General features: G+C 39.7%; 1 long non-coding RNA gene across 4 annotated transcripts; it reads right to left on the bottom strand.

Moving 5' to 3' along the window:
* LOC110431867 lies at nt 1,923–4,685 on the bottom strand. Of its 4 annotated transcripts, none has more exons than XR_002449346.1 (3): nt 4,246–4,685; nt 3,029–3,093; nt 1,923–2,580 (listed from the first exon to the last, which is right to left on the bottom strand). It is a non-coding gene; the product is annotated as an uncharacterized LOC110431867 (long non-coding RNA). The 4 variants fall into 4 exon arrangements; XR_002449345.1 differs by having other exon boundaries at nt 2,992–3,093; XR_002449344.1 differs by lacking the exon at nt 4,246–4,685 and having other exon boundaries at nt 3,029–3,198.

A 6,084-nucleotide genomic window follows, 5' to 3' on the forward strand; every position in this document is an offset into this window, starting at 1 on the left:
GAGTGGGTAAACCAAGTGTGGTGCTTGGAAGGCTAACATGGAAGTGGTGATCTAAAGGACATTTGAGATGCTTAGTTGAAGCAATCAAAAGGATTGATCAAAGAAGCAAGCAACACCCAAAAAGAGAGCTAGTGATGCTATTTCAAGTGATATTCTTAGTAGTTCTCTCATGCAAGCAAAAGTCAAAAGAAGAAGCAAGTCAACCACAACAAGATAGTGCACATGATCATAAGTGGTTCTCCATTCATATGGGTGAAGATTTGATCTATCAATTGGTATCTATGATTGGTCTTCACCAAGCTTATAATTGGACTTCACATTGCTATTTGGAGCTAAATTGGAATCTTATTGACTATCCTCTACTCCAAGATAGCAAAGGTATCATTGTAATGTGCATGATCATTTCATCCCTTACTAGTATGCGGTTAGTGCATATAGTACATGCTTAATAGGATCATGCATGACAAATGAAATGTTTTAAATTCATAGCCTACCACTATTGCTTGAATGCTTAGTTGATCTAGTGGTATGTATATGAGTTTATTCGTGAGCTAGTAAACCCAAGTACTTGATCTATTTTGGTTTGTTAACAAGTGACAAGTACAACATTGGCAAGATAACCCTTAATGAGAGGTGTGAAGAAGCTTGTCATTGGTTCAAACCGGACTTGGAAGCTTAGGCAAATCAACCTAGTTCAAGTCAACAATTAGAAGCTCATGAAGATTAGAGTACAAGAACAAGACAACAATGCAAATGGATATATAAATTCAAATGTTTCTTTAATTGGTATCCAATAAATGGTACTCATGTTGATAGCAAATGTTCAAGAAAGCAAACAAGTGGTTCCATACTAGAAGACCTTAATTGGTAGAAGAATCCCATATGGTATCGGACAAGATATTTCAAGTGATATCACATTTATACATATGGTATCTATCATACAAGAAGGTGGTTCCACAAGTGATCCTCAACTTTAAGTGATCATCAAGCAAAGAAAGTTCCCTCACCAACAAGATTGACAAGTGAATGACCCATGCTATGACATAGGGGGAGTGCCCCACCAAATGGTATCAAAGTCAAAGATCCTAAGTGGTATCTCAAGAGCAATTCAAGTAATGTCATTCCAACACATATGGTGATGTCCATCAAAAATACAAGATTCAAGCCTCAACCATCTATCCCAATGCAATCCTTTGTCACAATGAGATTCACACTTTTTCAATTGGTATCAATTGATTTAATTGGTATCACACCTTTTATGGAAATTGATGACAAAGGGGGAGAAGTTGGAACAAAGATATGATCATAGGATAAGTTGGACAACACACTACTAGACATCTGCTCATCAATGATGTTCCACTTTCATCACAGAAAACCCCAACATCGTCACTAAACTTCATCTGTGACGAATTTGTGACGAAAAGTCGTTTGTCATGGAATGAGCGTCATAGATTGACTACCATGACAAAATGCATAATTTCGTCATAGATGTGCATTCAATCTATGACGAAAGACGTACCATCATAGAAGTGAATCCATTCTATGACAAAATATTTTCGTCATGGGTGTACGTTGCTTTCGTCATAACATGTTGTCTCGTTAGCCTAACAGACGACATTTGCCACGCTGGCAGCTGACATGTCTGCTAACGTGGCAGGCCACGTGGCATGACACGTGTCGTGCTGACGTGGAGCCCGACAGGTGTCACGCTGACGTGGCACCTGACACGAGTCATGCTGACGTGGCAAACGACACGTGTCGTGCTGATATGGCTATTTGCTGATGTGGCGTGTGACACGTGTCGGCTTTGTTGGCTGCCACGTGGCATCCTGTGATTTGTTCTCATTTTCGTCACAGATCATATTATGCGATCGTCACAGAACATAAAATAAAATCATCACAGAAGTGAACTTTTTATCACAGGAATGAAAAATGCATTTTTTTAATAACATTGAAATGACTAAAAGATTCCACAAAGTGGCAACATAAGTTATTGCATAACTCACTTAACATCATTACTTGACTCACAACTAACTTGACATCAGTAGCAAGATAACTAGGGACATCAGTACTTAACATCAGTACTTGACTCACAACTCAACCAAATTCACAGTAACACTACTAAACTAGGGCCATAGGCAACCACTAGCAACAGTAACACTACTAAACTAGGGCCACAGGCAACCACCAGCAACAGCACTCCCATTTCTGTTCAGTGAATATCACAACAATTTGCCACTAAGATCACAGCAAAACCATCTGCAGGTACTTGTACAGAAAGCTTCAGATCTTATTGTTGCTGCTACCCAAGTTGAGAAAGTAGTACCTGTACAGAATAGAAGTATAATCAATAGTGATAGGACACATAGATTGGAACAGACATTGATTTGAAATGAACAAATTACAACATGTCTTTTTTTATAACACGGTTTGCATCAAATCTGAGTCACACAGACAGTTGAGCGTAGCTTAAAGCTTCTGCTCCTGGAACTGTGTGAGGTTGCTTTCTCCTACTGTTCGAAGGTTAGCATCTGGAGATTGAGCATCTAGCAGAACCTGAGTGATATCCATGGCTGTATCCTGCATAAAAAATTAACAAATTTCAGTCAGCAAAGAATCATAGAAAATCAACAAGCAACATAATACATCAGGAGTGCAGATGACTAAAGGTCAGTCACACAGACAGTTCCGAGCAAGAGTTTGCATTCAAAATATAGTAACTCCAAATAAAAGAGTTACTGTAATGGTGTATTAATTTTATTAAAATACTACCTCTGAAGGAATACCACAATATATCATTTAACATTTATAAAAGCGAGGTACCACAAATGACATACTACAATTTATGAAGAAATACCCCCACTGACATTTACCACAACACGAGGTACCATAGTGGCATATCTAATTTACGACAATGGCATCCTCAAGTTACCACAATGGAATTTAGCATAGCTTTTCTGTCCAAAATCGGTAAACTCGAGAGATAGTGACCTATTGTTGTGTCACTAGCCGGAAGCCCTTTGCTCACCATTTTGCTGCTGAGATTGACGTGGTAACCATATCGCCCGTGCCTAGAGGGGCTGCTCTAATGAACTGAAAATGCGACTATGAGTAAGTGAGAGCACACCAAGAGAATAAATTATACTGGTTTTAATCTGCACTATGCAAGAAATAAATTATACTGCCAAATCAATAAGCTGAAATCTCTTGTTGCCTGATTCCAATGCCAAAGAAATGGTGAGTAGAAAGGTGGAATCAGTAAGCTGATATCTGACATATTTACATTTACATGATAAAGTCATCGAAACAAGAAATCATTCTGCAGAAAAGTACATCTCTGATAGCTTCATCACGACAATGTCACACCCAGTATTCCAAATAACAATCTGGCACAGAGGGCATATTTAACTGATTTTTGGCATCATGAGTTAGAGCAAAACTCTAGGAGAGTATGCCCTCTGTCAGGTCATTTGTAGCATTCGGGGTGTGACGTTGTCAACGTGGGGCTGGATTAAGTGAAAAAAGTGTGCCAAACACTATAAGAGTTCCTGTACCGGCAAAATAAAACATACTGATTCAGGTAACCTATTAACTAACTTATCTGGTAAAATTACCATAAAAAATCCATGGTCTTCCTAAACTTGTGAGTCTGATTCAGGCAAAAAAATATCATAAACTCCTCTCTGATTTACGACAAACAAAGTTATAATAATTAAGTAGCATGCACAGGAGCATGTATTGTGCTGGATCTAAAATACGGTATCATTTAGAATATTGGTTCTGGCACTATTAATAAAATTGCTAAAACCATGCACACTGATAGAACTAGCTTTTAGAATCTGGTAAGGATGATTTTCAGAAAACGTGATACAAAACTAGGGAAGTACTAGTAACTAAATCCAAACATATTTATGATACAAAGAATCCTAATCCAAAGGGCCATCGGCTAAAGATTGAGTGGAGAGGCTGCATGTCCATTCACACCATCCGCCAAGAATAGCAGTGAACTGCATAACCAGGCGGCCATGGATGGGGACTACAGTAATCAGGCGGCCATGAAAGAGCAGGACTAGCACTAGAACTGTTGGATGCTGCATGTCTACATCTACTTACGGCAGGGAGAAATCAAGACAAACAAGGAAAAAAATAAAAGAGGGGACTTCGGAGAGGGAAGGGGCTGAATAAAAGTGGATCGAAAGGAGAAGAAGAAACTCATCTCTGTACGTAAGGGTGAATGGCTCGTACTCGCCAGCGAATTTCAGTGCGTCGGAGAGGGTGCGCCTGCGCTGCCGCCGGTCGGTGAGGAGGCGCTTGCATGGCCGCCTGATGCAGATCCACGCCGTGGTCAGGGGAGCCACCGCCGCTACCCTCTGATTTGGGGGGATGAGAGAGAGGAGAGAGAGAGGGAGAGAAAAAGAGGAAATGACATGAGGCACCTCTGAGTTGGTGGAGGAGAGCGCCTAGGGGTCGAGGAGGGGAGGCGCGGCGCGTTGCTGCTGTGTCGCCGCCCTCGGCGCAGGGGACTCGCTGCCGTCGGAGGTGGTGCCCCCTTCGAGGATTCGTGCTATGGGCGACAGCATACGACCTGGGGCGGTAGTTGCGAGTTGATGACGGACGGCGGCGGCGGCAGCAGCGGCTAACCCTAGCAGAGAGAAGAGGATTGGAGAGAAGAGAAGAGGAAGGGACTCAGGGAGACGTACGGGAGGTGGGGAGGGAAAAACGGATGCGAACTCGTAGTTAATGGGACTTCATAATTTTTTTGATCCAAAATAAAGGAATCATGACGTGTATGCTTTACATGCATCACTGAGTATATATAAAAAAATAAAGAGACCACTTACTCAAACTTAAATTTTGTATATATAAATATATTCATATTTAATTATATTATTATATATATATATAATAGGTGTACATATAAATATATTAATATCTAATTATCATTTTAATACTTAACTCAACCACACACATATATTATGATAATATTTATTTATTGTTCTTCATATCGTATAGGTGTACAATTATTTAATATTTGAAATAATTAAAAATAAATATTATTTACATATTTTATATGTATCTTGATTTATTTGTCTTATCAATTAGTAGAATGAAATAGGATTATGGACAAGATTAATTGATCGACACCTACAGTGTTACTGGACCCGTCTTGATGGTTAGACCCACATGCCACCATGGACAACAATATTACAAAATCAATAAAAAAATTTATGACACATGATCCTTATGACATGGCGAGTATTGTCATCACATACAATTAGACTAGCATTAAGGCATTTTTTATGACATACATTTACTTATGTCACTAAGTTTAGGTGCCTTTCAAATTAATTATAAAAAAGCATAGACCTAAAACTACAACAAAAAGTTTATATTAAATCATACCATAATATATGTTCACTATATAGATCTACTCATGTAGAGTTCAACAAAACTAAATTTTCTATTTTTATAATTTTTCTATTTACTATGATTTTTCTAGGATTCAACAGAAATAAAAAAAGAGACAAAACCACCGTCCAAAACTACTTAAAGCTTATTTGACTGATTTTGAAAATTTTAAGGATAGTATAGCCTTAACTGACATGTAAGCAGAGCATAAAGGCACTTGCACTGCACTATCTATCAGTACCATGAGGTAAACATGTTAGCCTACAATTCGAACCTTCAACGTCGCCTAAGTCGCGTTGCCACATCTCTATCATACGCGTGCCGCTGCTACTCAATGCATCTCTACACGCGCTGCTCTGTCCGCCTCACGCTTGCTGCTGCAGCAACTCCCACGCACGCCGCCACTGCATCACCACGCTAGGTCGCTGCACTGCCACGCTAGCTGGCAGAACACTCTCCCACGCACGCCTGCCGCTGGATATATGTATATATGCAAAAAAAAATTCAAAACCAATCACACGTACACATGCATATATATATATATATATACACACAAGAAGAATATATGAGGACGCATGGTGAGGATTCAAAACTGGACCGCATGACGTCGATCACCTGGGGACGCACGACGACGATCAGCTAGGATGCACGTGACGATCACCTGAGGACGCACGA

This window comes from Sorghum bicolor, chromosome 1 (genome assembly GCF_000003195.3).
Source record: "Sorghum bicolor cultivar BTx623 chromosome 1, Sorghum_bicolor_NCBIv3, whole genome shotgun sequence".
Lineage (NCBI taxonomy): Eukaryota > Viridiplantae > Streptophyta > Magnoliopsida > Poales > Poaceae > Sorghum > Sorghum bicolor.